Raw genomic sequence first — 19,176 nt, forward strand, 5'->3', positions numbered from 1 at the left:
TAGTGCTGGTCTGCCTTTTGTGAGACCAGTTCTTACAAGGGAGTTGTGAACTTAATTTACACTTGTAAGAGGGTATGTCTACACTACCCTCCTAGTTCGAACTAGGAGGGTAATGTAGGCATACCGCACTTGCAAATGAAGCCTGGGATTTGAATTTCCCGGGTTTCATTTGCATAAGCGGGGCGCCGCCATTTTTAAAACCCCGCTCGTTCGAACCCCGTGCAGCGCGGCTACACGGGGCATGAACTAGGAAGCCTAGTTCGAACTACCTAGTTCGTACCCCGTGTAGCCGTGCTGCACGGGGTTCGAACGAGCGGGGTTTTAAAAATGGCGGCGCCCCGCTTATGCAAATGAAGCTTGGGAAATTCAAATCCCGGGCTTCATTTGCAAGTGCGGTATGCCTACATTACCCCACTAGTTCGAACTAGCGGGGTAGTGTAGACATACCCAGAGAGAGTTGAGAGGATTAAATTGGAAGTACTGGAGATTCTTTTCTCAGTGGGGGATTCCTCTCCCAGGGACGGCTGTGTGTTCGTATCAACATGGGTGCCAGCTGGGCACTTCTCGCAGCCTCGAGGCCAGCTTATTGCCTTAATCGTTCTCTCCTCATATCTATGTTTTCAGCTTCTCGGGATCAGATGAGCCAGCATAGACTATGCTGATTTTATTGCTCCTTCTCTGTCCTGTATGCTTCAGGAACCTCAGAGAGGCAAATAAGATGGATGAGATGGGGGGGGGGGAGGTGGGGTGGGGTGGAGTCTGTCTGGCTACAAGCTCCTGAAGGATCTTAGCAGGAATTCTGCTACTCTGAGGCATAATTTCTCCAATAGTCTCTCTAGGGCTGTTTTTTGTCCACACCTGCACAAGCTGTGCCAAACTGGCATATTAGAGCCCAGGGACGTTATGATAATTCACTAATGTTTGCCAAATACCCCCAGATGGAAGATATTCCATAAGCACAAAGCTTTTTTAATATTCTAGACTGATTATTAAAAACAAAAAAATGGTGATTCCAGGTAGACACTAGTATCCCCACAGGCTTCCCCATAATTCACTTTTGCCTTTGTTGTAACTGTCTGGAGAATTTCTTTGCAACCATTTTATGACACACATATGCTCTGTAAACTATAAATAGAAGTCAATCTGTCAGAGGTCCTTTAACACATTCATTTGACTAGCTCCTCTCTGACAATTTGCTCAGCAATGTAGATTTCAAAATGAATGATAAAAATATCTGAATAATGTCTTTCTTGTCTGTTTTTTTCATTACTCCTTAATAACCTTTGAAGCAGCATTGAAACTCTGCCAAGAATTCTTTCATTACATGATTAATAATTATATTCTGGCTGACCTATGATATCATTTAGCATTTCACCTACAGTGGATTTATTCAGATATAATTGTATGATTAAACACCAAAGACAGTCTGCTGCTTTTGCAGCTAATCTATCACTCATTTGAGCTAGTTCTTCACTTATTGCCTTCATGTAAGAGAAACAACAGTTTCTCTCAATGTTTTTAATGACTGGCTATATTACTAGGTGTGCCATGTGATACTCCAGCCATTATGGCTATAAATCATCTGTAGGCCCAGATTATCCATTATCCCAGAGAAATTTTTTAGTAGGGACAGGACAACTCTGAGATGAACTTCCTCAAGTTGCCTTTAAAACATCCCTTCCAGGGAGTAGGCATTTGGGAACATACAGTATCTGTAGATGGTAAAGTCTCCCAACACTGAACATCCAAGGGATTCAAAGGGAAGGAACCCCTAGATATACAGAAAAGAAGCCATGCACATGTAATGATCCTCATTAGCCCATGTTTTCCCCCATGAAGGGGCAATGCTGCCATTAGCTTGGTCCTTGCAGTTGCTCAGCAGCAGACACAGAGGGAATTAATGCACCTCTGTACAATACTAGTTCTCTCCTGGATTTCTGGAGGGAAGTTCAAGGAGGGCGTGGGTGTAAGGGATGGTCTACTTTGCTGCTCTGCCCCTGCTATTTGTGGACTTCCTCCCTCCTGAGCCGGCATGGTCGTGCTTTATACCCACTTCTTCCGTCAGTGGGTAAACACGTGAGAGTAGGGAGTTGCAATGTGTTTGGTACAATCCACCTATAGTACAGAACTGAATGCACCATGGTACCAAAGAAGGGATAGGTTGTAACCAGGACTGTATATGCACACACAGGTGTAAGGTGAGCAAGAACCCATCCTTATGCCCCTACCCTGACTATCAGCACTTTGGACCCAGGATAAATACGATGGATAAATAGGAATCAGGCAACCCTTATTCCACCCAAACAAGTATGTGGGGAATGGAAGGAGCCTTGGCTCTGCCCCCACTAATAGTTCTGGGGGAATTCTGCATTTGTTGCTTTCTGAATCACAGTAAAATAGAACAATGCCCTCAGGACTGCCACTATGCAGGTTAGCAGAAGTGAGCCTGTGCAGGGAAGGAGAGAGAGTAAGTTGTTGCTGAGATGAGTCACAGATTTTGTAGTGAATATTTAGTCATTTATGTGATATTCATCCTGATTGGATGACTTAGCTTTTCATGAACAATTTCCCCTTTGCCTCAGATGAATTTTGTTTCATTCCCTATAAACATCACTTTTTTGATTAAGCTTTTTTTTGGTCTTAAGCACAAAATTTGGATGTTTCCAATCTTTTTTAGAAACATTTTGCATGAATGTTTGCAAACAACACTGAATAAATGGGTATGAAGAGACCAATTCACAGCCTAGTTTTTAATTCAGTCAACTGAACAGATTGTTTACATTAGGAATTTTGTAGCAACATCTAAAGCTTATATGTTAGTTGAGAACTGACTTACTCATCCTTTGACCCCTTTCTGGGAAGTAATGATTTCTGGAGATGTTATTTTTTGAAAATTATAATTGCAAGGTGGTATTTCAGATTGCTCAAGCTGCAGAAGGCTGGGAAATGTTGTTGCCACATAAGGTCATTTTGAGTCTAGCCTCTCTCTGCTGATGATCAATAGTAATAGTAGTATGTTGTGTAAAACCACACACAGTGCTGCTCTTTGATAAATAATTATTGTAGTCTATACTCTCTTCATTTTGTATTTGTGACAGCCAAAATGCTGATATTTTAATCTAACCTTTCATGGGCAGTTAATGAAACACGTGCTTTTGGGGACCATTTGATTTTACTGACTTTCTGTGGTTGAGTAATGGTAGGATACTGTTAGATAGGATACTCCTATATAAAACCAGGTGCTAAAGTCCTGCTCTGGTATCTTTTGTATTTGTGCTGGGGCTGTGCATATGGGTCCTGCTAGAACTCAGTATGTCAGTATTGAATAGGCCATTTTTTCCCCACAGAGAGCCATTGTGGTTCAGTATAACCAAAAGTATGGTCTTCTCAAGTTATGTTCACCATCTAGAAAGTGCAAAATTAAGAACAGAATCTCTCATTATTTGGCCTCGGAAATTACTCTTGAGTCTTTGGTGCCACATCCACACTACAGAATTTTGATCAGAAGTGGGAAGAGGTGCCATCTTTGATAGCTAGCTGTATTCAAAATCCCTCTAGTCCAGACACAGCTATACTGGCAAGACTATTAAGCTTTTACTGATATATCATATCTTACTTATGGAGAATAGTGATAGAAATGTAGCCGTGTTAGTCTGGGGTAGTTGAAGCAAAATGCAGGACAATGTAGCACTTTAAAGACTAACAAGATGGTTTATTAGATGATGAGCTTTCGTGGGCCAGACCCACTTCCTCAGATCAAATAGTGGAAGAAAATAGTCACAACCATATATACCAAAGGATACAATTAAAAAAAATGAACACATATGAAAAGGAGGTGATGGTAAGGCTAAACCAGCAAAAGTGTAGCTTTGCCATTGTATGCTAATTTCATAATAGGAGTGCTTGGTGAGTATAGTATATCGGCATTAACTATACCACTAAAACACTCCTAAGGCAAACCCAGCCAAAGTCTAGACAAAGCTTTGGCAGCTAAAACCGTTTTTATAACTGGTTTAGTGAAATCTGCTTCCTGGAATAAGTTGAGGACATTTCCAGACAGTGGTGCCTTGTGTGCTCTGCAATTCCATCCAGTTTTAAGATGGGCTTGAATTTCTGGGATAACTTTCCATGTATAAATCAAGCCCGAGTCAATAAGACGGTTAGTGATAATAAGCACACATAAACACACAACTGTGATGAAAGGAACAATGGGTGGAGCAGTTTTGTATACTTAAAAAAGATTCTGCTGAAGGATATCACATAGAATTGGGGAAGGAAGAAAACAATTAGGGCTGAGAAAACTGATTAGGATGGTCTGAAATGAACTTTAGCCTGTCCCTTCGCCCAACATATTAACTGAACCTATTTATTTATTTTGAGATTTGAAAATTTTGGCTAATTTACAAGAAAAATAAACAAATTAAAAATTACATCTTTGTGCTCCTTCCTAGTTTTGACTGAAGGAGAAACAGCAAAACATCACGAGGTAAATAAGGTCCATTCCTTTCCCTGAGGTGATGGAAGCCAGGAGCCTGCAAAGAAGCAATGCAAATCCTTTCTTGTTCTGTGTTGCTGAGGATGGAATTTGGGTTAATGACACTGGTGGATTTGCAACTCCACAATATTCTCTCTGCTCCCCTTCTCTTCACACACACTAGCTACTCACATATATTTTTATTATTAATTATTTTAATTAATTATTACTACTACTACTACCACCCCCTTCAAGCTGCAGGAATGTCCCTGGCCTTTTCTCAATCCAGACGAGGTTGGGATTCTGAAGCTGAACTCCAGCATGCAGCTTGTATATGAAGTCTCAGCCCTGGGATGATAATCTGCCTCTATCTGGAATCTTAATGAGAACAGAATGTGTTGTAGAAAACTTGCAAGAAATGCTCACCGGAACAGGCTTCCAGTTGGAATATTTGCATAAAGACGATTTGGATATTTTCCCCTAAGCCTGGGATGCTTTTGCCCAAGATCTTTAAAAGATAATGTTCCTTAATTGCTCTTCTTGGTTTTAGCATTCAAAATAACTAAGGTATGTTTTTGGAAACTGATTGATTAAAAACAAGAAAAGGCAGGTTCTTTGTACAACATATGAAATGGCAGCAGCTCCCCAAGCTCCATATTCAAACATATCATACAGGCCCTTAACTTAAACTTTCCACATAAATGCATTATAAAAGATCTGAGTCAGATAGAAAACATATTCCTTGTGACTACTTAAAATAAGCTGGCAACCCAGCTGATTACAGCCCAGCCCTGCAATAATTTCCCCCACAACGCTCCAACTGCATCAAGGCCCAGCTAAATGAGATGTTATATTATGTTTTCTGAGCCAGATCCTCATCTGGTGTAGCTCAATATGACTGCACCACCCTCATGAGGGCTGGATTTCAGTTAGTGTACCTCACTGTAACTCTGAACTCAACAGAACCAGGTTGATTTCTATCAGCTGAGAATATGCCACAAAATGTCTTGGGATGTGGCTGTTATGGAGGAGGGGAAGTCGTTTCCAGAGTCCATCAACTGTATAGGACAGTGTTTTGGCCTTTACCTGCTTAAGCTGCTTGTTGGAAAGATTTTACATTTCTAAGGGGATTTAGCACTCATCAAGATTTCCAGTCTGCACAGGCCCAGTAGGAGCAATATTAGATCAGCTCTCTTGTTAGTGCCTGATCCTAGCCTAGAGCATTGTTGATGACTGTCTGTGCTCTACCTCTGGCACGTGTGGCATCTTTTACTGACTCCAGACACCTCAGTGATGCAAGCAGAAAAAGTGGCCTGAGAAGCCTTTCTGTAGGAGCGCAACATAACCCTATTCCTCCAAGAATGTGGGACTGCTTCTCCTCTCATTTACACTAGTGCAAATCAGGAATCTGAATAATTCCAAAGGTATGCCTACACTAGCTCATTAATTCGAGCTAGGTAGGCAAATGAGGCGACCGGAGTTGCAAATGAAGCCCACGATTTAAATATCCCAGGCTTTATTTGCATGTTCCCGTCCAGTCGCTATTTTGAAATTTCACTTGCCCAAACTCACTGCCACGTGGCTACACGCAGCAGTGAAATGTTAATTCCAACTAAGGATTTAACGTTCTTAACATTCTTAATGAAGGACTTAGTTCGAATTAACGTTTCACTGCCGTGTGTAGCCGCACGGCAGTGAGTTTGGGCAAGTGAAATTTCAAAACGGCGACCGGACGGGAACATGCAAATAAAGCCCGGGATATTTAAATCCCAGGCTTCATTTGCAACTCCGGTCGCCTCATTTGCCTACCTAGCTTGAATTAACAAGCTAATATAGACATACCCCAACTGTGGGTCAGAGTTGCAAACATGAAAGTGATGTAATGGAGAGCAAAATATCAGGCCCTATTTAGAGTTCCTCAGATGATGTTAGCTTGTAAATAACCGCTCCAACACTTCATGAACCAATGGAAATATTTTGAATAGCATACTATGACAATCTGCAACCTCCTTGAATGAGAGTTTTTTCTCTCTTGTGGATCTTCCTTTGTATAAAACCACAATTTAGTAGGTCACAATATGCATGGACACACATTCTTGTTGGTCTGCCTTTACGATGGCTGCTGTCCTTGTCTAGTCCCCTGGGGCCTACCTGTGATCATGCATCCTGATGGTTCTCTGGATGACTCCACTGGTCTAGGATCTCTGTTGGTTGAGGGGATGACAACTGGGTGGACTGAGAGGAGACACGTGCAAATTAGAAAATTTGTGATGCTGTCATACTGCGTCCATTCCCAAACTTGGTAGATCTATGTTGATCACCAAGCAGTTACTAGTACTCATGTAAGTGCTCAATAGAGGAAGGACACTGAAGAACAAGTCCTCCATACATGTGATCCTGGCCTCCCATGGATCCCAGAAGATCCTTTCAGACCCCTTGTAATCTACTAAGGTTGGAATTGTCCCTACCCTGACTTTTTCAGAGTGGGGAACAGGAATCTTGCAGTCACCCAGGGTGCCATTGCAGATTTTGCTGGTGGAAGTGGTGGTGGTGGTGGGGGGCGGGGGCTGACCTATGCATGCCATGATTGGGTGTGGCAGGGGAGAGAGTGAGAGCCTGGAAGAGGGAGCAGACTGAGGATAGAGGCTTCTGCAGTGTTATCGCACATGCTCAGTACAAAACCAAGCACTAAGTGGGGAGCTGGGAACCAATCCCATCTGCCCTCCTCCCTACATACATCATTTCTATCCAGGGGCTACCAAATCATGGGAAAACTCTACTTTTTTTGGTTGACAACTTAGCAGTTAGCTGACAGGAGCACTGTATCTAATTCCTATATAAAAGAAAGAAAATTAAATAAATGTTAGACCCACTTAGCTCTAACACTAATATATTCTGACATCTTGTGGCAAGTCACATAAGGGACATTGATTAGTCTTAAAATTTTAATATATATTCTTATTTTGTTACTAACTCTGTGCAGCGATTCAGAGGAGTAGCCGAGTTAGTCTGTAACAGGAAAAACTTAAAAAACAACAAATAGTCAAGTAGCACTTTAAAGACTAACAAAACATGTAGATGGCATTATGAGCTTTTGTGGGCACAACCCAGTGTCCATGAAAGCTCATGATACCATCTACTGCTTTGTTAGTCTTTAAAGTGCTGCTAGACTATTCAATGTTTTTTAAGTTTTTTCTGTGGAGACAGACAGACCATGTCAGGCTTCCTGGGGTCTATCTCAGCTCTGGAAGAGTAATGGGGTCAAGTGGGTTTACAGCAGGCAGCAGATACATTTCAGCTCTATATAAGAACATCAGAATGGTCATACTGGGTCAGACCAAAGGTCCTTTTAGCCCAGTGTCCTGCCTTCTAACAGTGGCCAATGCCAGTGCTTCAGAAGGAATAAGTAGGAGAGGCAATAATCAGAATCCATCCCCTGTTGCCCATTCCCATCTTCTGGCGAACAGAAGCTAGGGACACCATCCCTGCCCATTCTGGCTCATAGCCATTGACAGACCTATCCTCCTTGAACTTATTTTGTTCTTATTGGAACCTTGTTATGGTTTGGGCCTTTCCACCATCTCCTGGCAAAGAGTTCCCGAATTGATTGTGAAAAAATAATTTATTTTGTTTGTTTTAAGTCTGCTGCCTATAAATGTAATTGGGTCAACTTCTTGTGTTAGGTTAGTGAAGGAATAATTAACATTTCCTTATTCTATTTTTCCATACTATTAATGATTTTCTAGACATCTAACATATCCCCCACCGTTTAGTCATTTCTTTTCCAAGTTGAAAAGTCCCAGTCTTGTTAATCTCTCCTCATATGGAAGCTGTTCCTTACCTCTAATCATTTCTGTTGCCCTTTCTGTACCTTTTCTAAATCCAATATATATATATTTTAGATGGGGTAACCAGTTCTGTATACAATATTCAAGATGTGGGCCAACATTGACTTGATGTACAGGCAATATGGTATTTTGTCTTATTATCTAGTCCTTTCCTAATGATTCCCAATATTCTGTTAGCCGTTTTAGTTTTTAGACTGTCACTGCACATTGAACAGATGTTTTCATGGAACTATCCACAATGATTTCAAGATCTCTTTCTTGAGTGGTACAAGCTATTTTGTATCTGTAGTTAGGATTATATTTTTCCATGTCCATTATTTTGCACTTATCAACAATGAATTCTATCTGCCTTTGTGTTGCCAAATCACTCCGTTTTGTAAAATCCCTTTGTAACTCTTTGCAGTCAACTTTGGATTAGACCCTGTTCACCCCTTTTTCAAGAACATTTATAAATTTAACACAGTTATCCAAATGCAAATCCCAGCAGCACAACACTCATTCCTACTATTCCCTCCATCTTTTAAGTGGAGTACCCTGCAATGTTTTCATGATGATCTAACGATCCTTCAATAAGTTGAATGCCCAGCCTTTTATTATTCTATTCACCCACCTCTCTCTTTTTATAACAAACCCCCTGTCCCAAAAGTACACCTGCAAGCAGCTCAAAATCTGTTGCGTTTAAGAACTGCCTCTGGAGCTAAGGCATGAAGTTGTGAGCAGACTTCAAGTATGAAATCCAGGGGTTCCAATTTCGGGGGAGAGGGTTTACTGCTCCCCCCCAGCTTCCCATAAATGGCATTCTTGCACTCACCCCACTCTGTGGGGTAATAACTGTGTGGGGATCCTTTGATCCCAACCTGTTGGGCATTACATGGAAGGGGATGATTTGGACCAGTATTAATTTCAGAGGAAGACTTCTGAAAACAGGTGCAACTGGTACCTGGCAAAAGCAACACAACAAGCACATATGCTGCATTGTCTGCACTACCCTCACTTTGACCCAACATCCAAACTAATTGGGATCATCCAAGGATAAGTCTACATAGCAGTGTTATTTTGGAATAACTAATGTTATTCCGAAATAACATAGTCCATGTCTATACTACAAGCAGTTATTTTGACATAATGTCAAAATAATGTTGAGCTGGAGGTCTTCTTACTCCGACTCCTGTAACCCTCATTTTACGGGGACTAAGGGAAGTCGGAGGAAGAGTACTCTTTCTCGGACTTCCTGCTGTGTAGACAGTGCCAAAAAACCAAAATAAGCTATTTTGACTTAAGCTATGTAATTGACATAGCTCAAGTTGCATAGCTTTTTTTGGTTTTAGCGCTGCTGTGTAGACATACCTCAACTGATCACTACCTGGAGGTGGGTCATTTCTATTATTTAAAAATGGATCAGAAGCAGAGCGGATCTACCTGACTGGAGTGCTTGCTCCTTTCACCCTTGGAGAAAGTGAAGTAGAAGTGAAGGCACATTAGACTCTGCTAACACCATTTACTATAGCTGTTTTTTCAACAGGAAATCAATGTTCGAGTTTTTAACCTCAGTGTTGTCCATATCTGTTTGGTTTCTTGTTGTTTAGGGGATTCTATATCAGAAAGAGGAAGTAGCTGTGTCAAACACACCGTACATTACCTACTGTTGTAACATGCAAGGTGTGTCTAAGATGATACCTGGCAGTTTTTTGTTTTTGTTTTTTTTTAAGTGTATGAATCACACTGGAATTTTATGCAAGTGGAGTTGTAATGATAGATTTTCAAAACATGGCGAGCCAGCAGTTGACTGTTCCTGCTCAATGCCTGCCCATAGTGGTTCTGCTTTTGTGCTGTCATTCCATCTCACTCAGCCACTGCTGACTTACCGAGTAGAGAGATTTCTATTCCCAGCTGACAACTACTTCTTCGATGAGATGCTTTGAAGAGCACCCTCAACAGCCTAGGAAGAGAGATTAAAAGAAAGCCAGGTATTTGAGGGTGTGAAACATAAAATGGTTTGTCCTACGGTGAGTTTACTGGCCTCCTACTTCTCTGTACCTTAAAAAGTCATATTCAGGCTGGATCTAAGTGCTCCAAAGACTTAGGGCACATCTGAGAGAGTGGGGAATTGTGTGGACACACACTCAGGCTGATTCTGCAGGAAAAGGGGTTGTTAATCACTACCATTGCTTCACCTGTATTTGTCATGCAGCGAACTGATACTTCCTAAATTTCCCATTTCTAGGCAAGCCTTGCTGATTCATGTTTCTCTTAGAAAGGAGAATTAGTCTGGTGTGTACTGCAGTGTCATGAATCATGGTCTCTGCAGCTTTCAGCTATATTTATCATGGGAGAATGTGTTAAAAGGAAATGGTGAGTCAGCCTGTTTAAACGTCACGGCTTTGAATTCTGCTCACAGGCTTGTTTCTTGAATGGTTTCATGTTCTGCGGGTGCACGTCTCTATTTTTTCTATGATCCAACAATGAACTCACGAGTCTGCTCTCACAATTGCTGCCAAGAATCACAGATCACAGACATTTAGTTGAATGTTCAGAGAAATCGCTATTCCATCATCTCTTTCCCTGTCATGTCATGTTAGTGTCACACAGGAATACTACTCAGATGAGCGAAAAAGCAAATTACTTGGGAGGGTATCGTCTATGGCACAAGGGGAATGGGAGGCCCGGTTACCATGTGTAGTTGAGAGAATCATCTGCGGTAAGGGAGAAAAAGGGAGGAGAAGAGAAAGAAAAGGTCAAACGAGAAAACAAAATGTGGTTGATTGAGGTAGGATACCTAGAAAGGGGAGAGCGCACAGGAGTTATGGAGAGAAAGAATAAAGGAGGAAACACGTGAGCATGTGCTTAAGCTCATCCTTAGTGTGGTTTGATTTCAGGCATGCGCCTAAGTCTCATTTAGAGCAATGCAACTTAAGCCTGTTTAATTTTAATTATGTGCTTCAGTACGTTCCTGAACCACAGCCAGAAAAGAGCACCTGGGTCTAGATAGAAGGATAAAGGGTGAGAGCATGGGGGCCTAAAAACAAAGAGCCCAGAAAACAGACAGCATTTTCATTACAAATCCCCCTTGTTAGGGCTTTAGTTAAAAAAAAAAAGCAGCATTTGGCCAGCACATGCATGCCTCAGTTTGAAATGGATTGGTTTAGTCATTTTTTTGGCATGTAGAAGGCCAAACACCCCCTCTCTCTTTATGGAAGAAAAGATCATTGTTAGTAGCTTCAATTAATGCATTTTTCCCTCCCTTTAGCAAACCACCAAGGAGTTGGAGTGGGGAAGACTAGCTGTAACTTAAAAAAATAAGACAGGTGTTTAATACCTAACATGGAATAATGCCCTTTGCTATTTGAAATGGTGCTTATTTCTTTATATAAGCTGAGCTAGAAAGGGCCCAATGCTTCATAGAGCTACTGTCCAGCAAACACACAGAGATTACTTACTTTAGTGTCTACAAGGCCAGGATCTCAATATATAAAAGAAATTTTCTGCATTATGTTGAATAGCTTCGTTTTTTCTAAAACAATTGTCATATCAATGGCATGTGGCTCCCCAACTCTTGCAACCTTATATCAAGTCTCACAATATTTCAGTTTTTTTAAAGTCCTAGACCGGAGATAATGAGACCTCAGTGCTTCTGGAGCCAAATTAGTGATCAACAACATTACCCAAAAGAGCCACGGCAGTCTGACCGTCATTGTTTCATTTATATTAGCATCATATACTCATATTAAAATAGTCTCATACATGTACTAAATATTTCCCCATATATTATTTTCCCTGAAAAATGTCTTATGTCTTTTAATTTTATCAAGTATAACTGATTAATAATCTAGTAAAAACATCCTGATTGGTTAAGAACTTAGACTGGTTAATATATCAAATCACACAGTGTTTTATTTTCATATGCTGCAAAGAGCCACAGGGGAGATATTAAGAAGCCACTTGTGACTCACAAGCCTCAGTCTGAGTATCACTGCCTTAAGATCTGGTATATGAATACACTATAATCTCATATTCTACTAAAAACATTTCCAGTCTTCAGAAATAAGTTTACAAATGGACCCTCAAATTTCAAAAATCAGAAATAAAATAAAAATAACTGATTTTAATTTTTTTTAATATCTCATGATCATTGAACCAATCTCCTGGTTTTTGGGAATCTGACTCATGGCTGGGGGTTGGCAATACTTGAAATATTAATGAGATGTTCTTTAATCCTGCTAATTATGCCTGATACTTTTCAGGGATGGATGATACTGAACAGTCTCTGAAAAGACAATTAATCAGAGATTGCAATCAATCTGTGCTTTAGTGGGTTTAATACTAAAATTCAGTTTAACTAAATCCCCCAAAGCCTAGATGTTTATCAAGACCCTCAGCTGTATTGTGAGACTGTATTTCCAAAACTGATATAGAACTCACAAGATTTCCATAACACTAAAAACAAATTTTAATGGAGCCATACACAAAAACTGAATAAGCTTAGGATCTTAGAATTAAGCATGAAGTTTATCTCTGTAGCAGACAGATTTCTCAATGTTTGAATGAACTCCCTCACAAACTAATAGCCACCACAAATCTCTCCAGCTTCCTTTCCACATGCAACATGCAGTGCTTTGACCTTGTCTTTGCTAATATGACGTACGATGTATATCTAATAATATACTTAAAAAATTAACACATTTCTACCCTTGTGGAAAGGAAGAAGGAAAGAAAGATTTTCATGTTAAAGATGCCAGTCACAGTACACAGATCTGGAAGATGACTGGATACTGTGACAAAGGGGGCTATGAAAGAACCTAGTATAATAACATGGAAATTATCATCTTCTTTCCTTATCTTACCAACCCTCCATCTCATTTATCATCTAATTTTGGACATGTCACTGTACGTGTTCTGAGATATCCAGAACTTGTAGGCAGTAAGTAAATAATACTATTGTCTCCTATGATAGACATAACCAAGAAATACAGAGAAGAAAGCTAAGCTGAAAAATAGAGAAAAGCTGACCCAAATAATTAGAAACTTCCAAAAGGTTCATTTTGGAAGTAGACATGGGCAAAGATGTGCATTTTGCTGAGTTATGTTTTATGGTGCCTAAGCAAATATGTGTTATTAGTTTGTTAATACAGAAACCTATATGTGCATGGCCTTTAGGGTGGCAGAGTTACCTAATGGCTAGAGCAGCAGACTGAAATATGAGGCACCAGTTCTGTTTGTGGCTCTGCCAGCCACTGGCCTGCCTTATGACCTCGGACAAATTGCTTCCTCTCTCTGTGACTTATGTTCCTCCTCAGTAAAATGGGATTAATGAAACTGATCTTTGTAAAGAAACGTTCACATGCTACCTATACTAATGTGAGACTTAGCCAGGCTCTCAGACAGAAGCAGCTCCATCCAGCTCCCTGCCCTGACCCCGCTATGAAGGACAGAGAGCACCTCTCCCCCCGGCCTTGGGCAGGTAATACAGGGAGGAGAGAGCACTGTGGGCCCGGGCTGTGTGCAAGGCAGGGGATTCACTGGGCAGGGAAGACACATAGGGTAGTGTGATGGGGTGTACCAACCCTGCAGGAGCCGATAAGGGTTAAACAGGCCTACCTGTTGGAGAGAGCCCCACCCCGCAGCCCTGTTGGGCATGCTCCAACTGGAGGACCAGTATAAAGGCCAGCGGAGCAGCTTAGTCAGGGCTGACCACCATACAGGAAGGAGCTACTACCAGCACTTGGGAGCAGCAGCAACAGCAACAGCAACAGCAACAGCAGCAGCAGCAGCAGCAGCAGCCGACGACGACGACAACAACAACGATGGATGCCACAGTGGAGACCAGCCAGCAGAGACTGGCTGAGGAAACTCCCAGTCTGAAGGAGGCAAGTGAGAAAGATGCTGACTGTTGTGAGGTGGATAGGAAGTAGCCCAGGGTGGGGAGTTGGAATCCCTCAAGAGCTCTGCATGTTGTTGGCAGATTCCCCACTGAGCTAATGGTGGGACACACCTGCCACTGACAGTGCCCTGGGCTGGAACTCAGTGGAGAGAGAGGCCTGAGTCCCTCCACCCCCATTAAACCCCAAAGGGGCACTACTGTTGTTGCTACTGACTTTGGCCGCCAGGCCCTATTGCCCTGTGGACAGGGGCTGTTACTGACTTGGGTCACAAGGCCCTACTACTCTTGAACAGAGATTTGTTATTGACTCAGGCCACTGGGCCCTACTGCCCCATAGACAAGGGGTAGCTACTGATTTTTGCCACTAGGATGGACTCTTGTATCGGGAAAAGGGGATATGAGAGGCTTGGAGGACCTTTGGGAGACTATAATATTCATGGGATGGAGCATGTGTTGAGGGCTCCATGCTGACAGGCTCAACACCCTGCCTCCGAGGCGGCTGGGCACACTCCCCCACTGACAGGCAGTCACATGTCCCCCTGGTACTGGGAGGCACCACTCACCTATGGATGAAAGGGTCTGTACCTAGTTATTGATCCCTCAAGCCATCCTGTTCCCCACATTTAGCACTTTTCTGCCTTTTATAGATTTGCTGAAAGAATGACACCCCTGCTATTCTGGAAAGAGGAAATCTATAGTATGACTGACATTTATATATTCAATCTTCTGCAATGATTGTCTGAATTTTTGTCTGGAATCATGGTGAATGAGGCAATCTCACATGTGAATGGCACTTCAAGAGAGCAAGGAATAAGTATTCCAGATAGTGACATCCATTTTTGGGCCAGTATTTTGTGAGGCCATATAAATAATGCAAGTATTTTAAAAACACACTTCAGACTAATAGACATCCTGTGACTCTAGCTCAGTTATATTAATTTGCTGGGATTTTAAACATTTATAATCCTATACTCTGTGCAATTGTCCATTCTGTAACAGCTGCACCCACTGATTTAAAATGGAAATTATCTTTCCTGTTTTTAACCAAGCACATTTAATATAGGGGAGATGTGTCATTGCTCCAGGCCATGCCAACTATATTTGGGATACTGATTGTCTCTTGGGTAAAGTAGAGAGTGCAGTAGACTGTCAAGGCCCTGCACAAGATTCGAACTGAAGCAATGTTTGGTGGGCAGAGACTGAAGGTTTTCTAAATATTGGAAGAGCACACCGCACATTTTGGGAAGGAGGGCTCTGTGTATGAAACTGGCTTTAAGTCTGGGCCAGCTGTGCACCAGAGGCCAAAGTTATAAAGGTGTTTAGGTGCCTAAAGATGCAGATAGGTGCCTAGTGGAATTCATTAAGGTGCCTAAGTCAACTGGGATCCAGACAGAGTTTAGTGGCCACATCTGAAAATGTTGCAGATATAAAAACGTGTTGACAGAGTTGCACTAGCTAAAACAGAGACCACCATTGGAAACCATTAAGCCTACTCTTTGTATTGTGACTTTTGCTGCTATGTTTCCAGGGGAAAAAATACGTTTATGACTTTCTTATTTAGTGGGTTAAGGACAGGAATGAGTGTGACAGATATGGCAATTTACTGCAATATCCTTGAAAGACTTTATGGTATTAAGCTTATTACTATTGTGGGCTAGGGATGTAAAGGGTTAACCGATTACCTGGTTAGCATCACCCTTATCCAGTGATGCTTATGGGTAACCAGTTAACCAACACCCTGGCTGGGCTGGAGCAATGCCCCCTAATTATGGGCTGGGATTGTACTGTATGTAGATTCTTTCTATGGGAGATGCAGAAGCACCAACTTTCTAATATGTTGGGGGGAGGCACTCCCCTCTGTCTTCTCCTAAATGTCCCACCCCTACTGCACACCTTTCTCCAAGGCCCAACTCATTTCCTGCCACTGCTCCATCCCTATCTGCCTCTTCCTGCCCCATTTTCCCCTCACACCCAAGTTAATCTGCCATCCCTCCACTCCTCTCTTTTCCTTCTCCAGCATCTTCTGCATGCCACAGAACAGCTGATCAGTGGGAGATGGGTGTGTGTTGGGGGTGCTTCTCAGTTTCACTTTGTCTGGCTACACCTTTCCTTGCTCAACATTTGCTGTCTTAAAAAACACCCCACAAACAACCCCCCCAGTAAATATATCCTTGCCTTTGGCCCTGATGAATTGTCTGTTTAAAATGAAATCATATATATTATGGAAGTAGTCTTTCAAAAGCACTCAACATTGACCCACTGCTGATCCCATGAAAGTTTATTCTTGACTTCAATGAGAGCAGAGTTAGGCCTATTCTATGTGCCTCTGAAAGTCTGCACCTTTATTCCTCAGGGTACAACTACACTGTGTGTATGGGGGAGGAGGGGGTTTCGAAGAAAGTATGCAAATTGCACTCACATTTGCATATCTTTTCCGATTTTTTTTCTGTAAGAGGATTTTCCGATATTTGGCCCGTCTATACGGGCCAAATATCAGAAAGGCCAAATATCAGAAAATCCTCTTCCGGAAAAAAAATTGGAAGAAGATATGCAAAAGCAAGTGCAATTCGCATACCTTTTTCCAAAAAAAACCAACACCACAGTGTAGCCGTACCCTCAGTTTATGCATGGTTCCTAAACATAGTAGAATTATACTTATGGCCAGATTCTTCAGGCGGGTGAAAGATTTGTTATCTGAGACAGAAAGTTGAGATGGAAGTCTGGCCTTAGAACCATAGGAAAACTATGTAATTCTGTGAAAACTTTCCAAGTTTCTGTTTTTGTGCTGCATTAGATCAGAACCAAAACCTTGCTCACCTTGTCACAAAACAATTCTGTGGCATATATCTGCTCTTCAACTGAAAAATCGTAAGAACATAAGAACATAAGAACGGCCGTACTGGGTCAGACCAAAGGTCCATCTAGCCCAGTATCCTGTCTACCGACAGTGGCCAACACCAGGTGCCCCAGAGAGGGTGGACCGAAGACAATGATCAAGCGATTTGTCTCCTGCTATCCCTCTCCAGCCTCTGACAAACAGAGGCCAAGGACACCATTTTATCCCCTGGCTAATAGCCTTTTATGGACCTAACCTCCATGAATTTATCCAGTTTCTCTTTAAACTCTATTATAGTCCTAGCCTTCACCGCCTCCTCTGGCAAGGAGTTCCACAGGTTGACTACACGCTGTGTGAAGAAGAACTTTATTTTATTAGTTTTCAACCTGCTACCCATTAATTTCATTTGGTGTCCTCTAGTTCTTCTATTATGGGAACTAATAAATAACTTTTCTTTATCAGCCCTCTCCATACCACTCATGATTTTATAGACCTCTATCATATCCCCCTTCAGTCTCCTCTTTTCTAAACTGAAAAGTCCCAGTCGCTTTAACCTCTCCTCATATGGGACCCGTTCCAAACCCCTAATCATTTTAGTTACCCTTTTCTGAACCCTTTCCAAGGCCAAAATATCTTTTTTGAGGTGAGGAGACCACATCTGTACACAGTATTCAAGATGTGGGCGTACCCTAGTTTTATACAGGGGGAGTAAGATATTCTGGGTCTTATTTTCTATCCCTTTCCTAATAATTCCTAGCATCCTATTTGCCTTTTTGACCGCCGCTGCACTCTGTGTGGAAGTTTTCAGAAAACTGTCCACGATAACTCCAAGATCTCTTTCCTGATTTGTCGTAGCCAAATTAGCCCCCATCATACTGTACGTATAGTTGGGGTTATTTTTCCTGATGTGCATTACTTTACACTTATCCACATTAAATTTCATTTGCCATTTTGTTGCCCAATCACTCAGTTTGGTGAGATCTTCTTGGAGTCCCCTTTCTCCAGATCATTTATGAATAAGTTGAAAAGGATTGGTCCCAGGACTGACCCCTGGGGTACACCACTAGTTACCCCTCTCCAATCTGAAAATTTACCATTTATTCCTACCCTTTGTTTCCTGTCTTTTAACCAGTTCTCAATCCAATAAAATACCTTCCCTCTTATCCCATGGCCATGTAATTTACATAAGAGCCTTTAGTGAGGGACCTTGTCAAAGGCTTTCTGAAAATCCAAGTATACTATATCTACTGGATCCCCCTTGTCCGCATGTTTGTTAACTCCTTCAAAGAACTCTAACAGATTAGTAAGACAGGATTTCCCTTTACAGAAACCATGTTGACTTTTGTCCAACAAATTATGTTTTTCTACATGCTTCACAATTTTATTCTTTACTATTGTTTCGACTAATTTGCCTGGTACTGAAGTTAGACTTACTGGTCTGTAATTGCCAGGATCGCCTCTAGAGCCCTTTTTAAATATTGGTGTCACGTTGGCTATCTTCCAGTCATTAGGTACGGAAGCCAATTTAAAGGGTAGGTTACAAACCACAGATAATAGCTCAGCAATTTCCCATTTAAGTTCTTTTAGAGCCCTTGGATGAATTAACTCCTATGTGATGGAAACTATTTCAAGACAGAGGGTGCTACTGCATCCCCAGAACCTCTAATCACAGCACCCTTTAATAGAATTATTTAACACCATTTATTTTGGATCAAAAAGGTCAGGTTTTCCATTTGGCTCACTCTCACATTAAGTGATAAGATGTGAGTTTACCCTAGATCTTCCCATTTTAAATAGCCATCAAATATGGATGTATCTTTGCAAAACAGTTTTGCTTCAGTGAAACAGAATATTTAAAGAAAAAACAACCATTTTGTTAAATGCTCTAACCAGTTCTGTTTGGCAGCTTGGGTGTATTTGGCATTCACACAAAGATGCAGTGGATGGGTTTAGCAGCTGGGAAGGAAACTAGGTATGTCCCCTCTTTGTGGGGGAAATGGTAGGAGTGGTGTTTGTGGTTGTTTTCTATCTGGGCTCCAGAATCTATTACTCTACTGAGACTTTTGCCTGATATATCGATATTCAAGGATATCTAAAGTTTGTCACAAGTTAGTAAGATCTTACCAGCACAGTCCTTGTT

At 41.6% G+C, this 19,176-nt stretch overlaps 1 long non-coding RNA gene across 1 annotated transcript in view; it reads right to left on the bottom strand.

Moving 5' to 3' along the window:
- Positions 1–409: 409 nt before the first annotated feature.
- The window catches only part of LOC142829840 (uncharacterized), a 35,340-nt gene continuing 16,573 nt past the window's right edge, over positions 410–19,176 (bottom strand). Inside the window, exons 2-5 of the long non-coding RNA XR_016349863.1 lie at positions 14,036–14,177; positions 10,188–10,261; positions 6,626–6,709; positions 410–4,532 (exon numbers count right to left, since the gene is read on the bottom strand). This is a non-coding gene — a long non-coding RNA (uncharacterized LOC142829840). The remainder of the gene's footprint in view (positions 4,533–6,625; positions 6,710–10,187; positions 10,262–14,035; positions 14,178–19,176) is intronic.

This window comes from Pelodiscus sinensis, chromosome 6 (assembly GCF_052426305.1).
Source record: "Pelodiscus sinensis isolate ZL-2025 chromosome 6, ASM5242630v1, whole genome shotgun sequence".
In the NCBI taxonomy this organism is placed as follows: Eukaryota; Metazoa; Chordata; order Testudines; family Trionychidae; genus Pelodiscus; species Pelodiscus sinensis.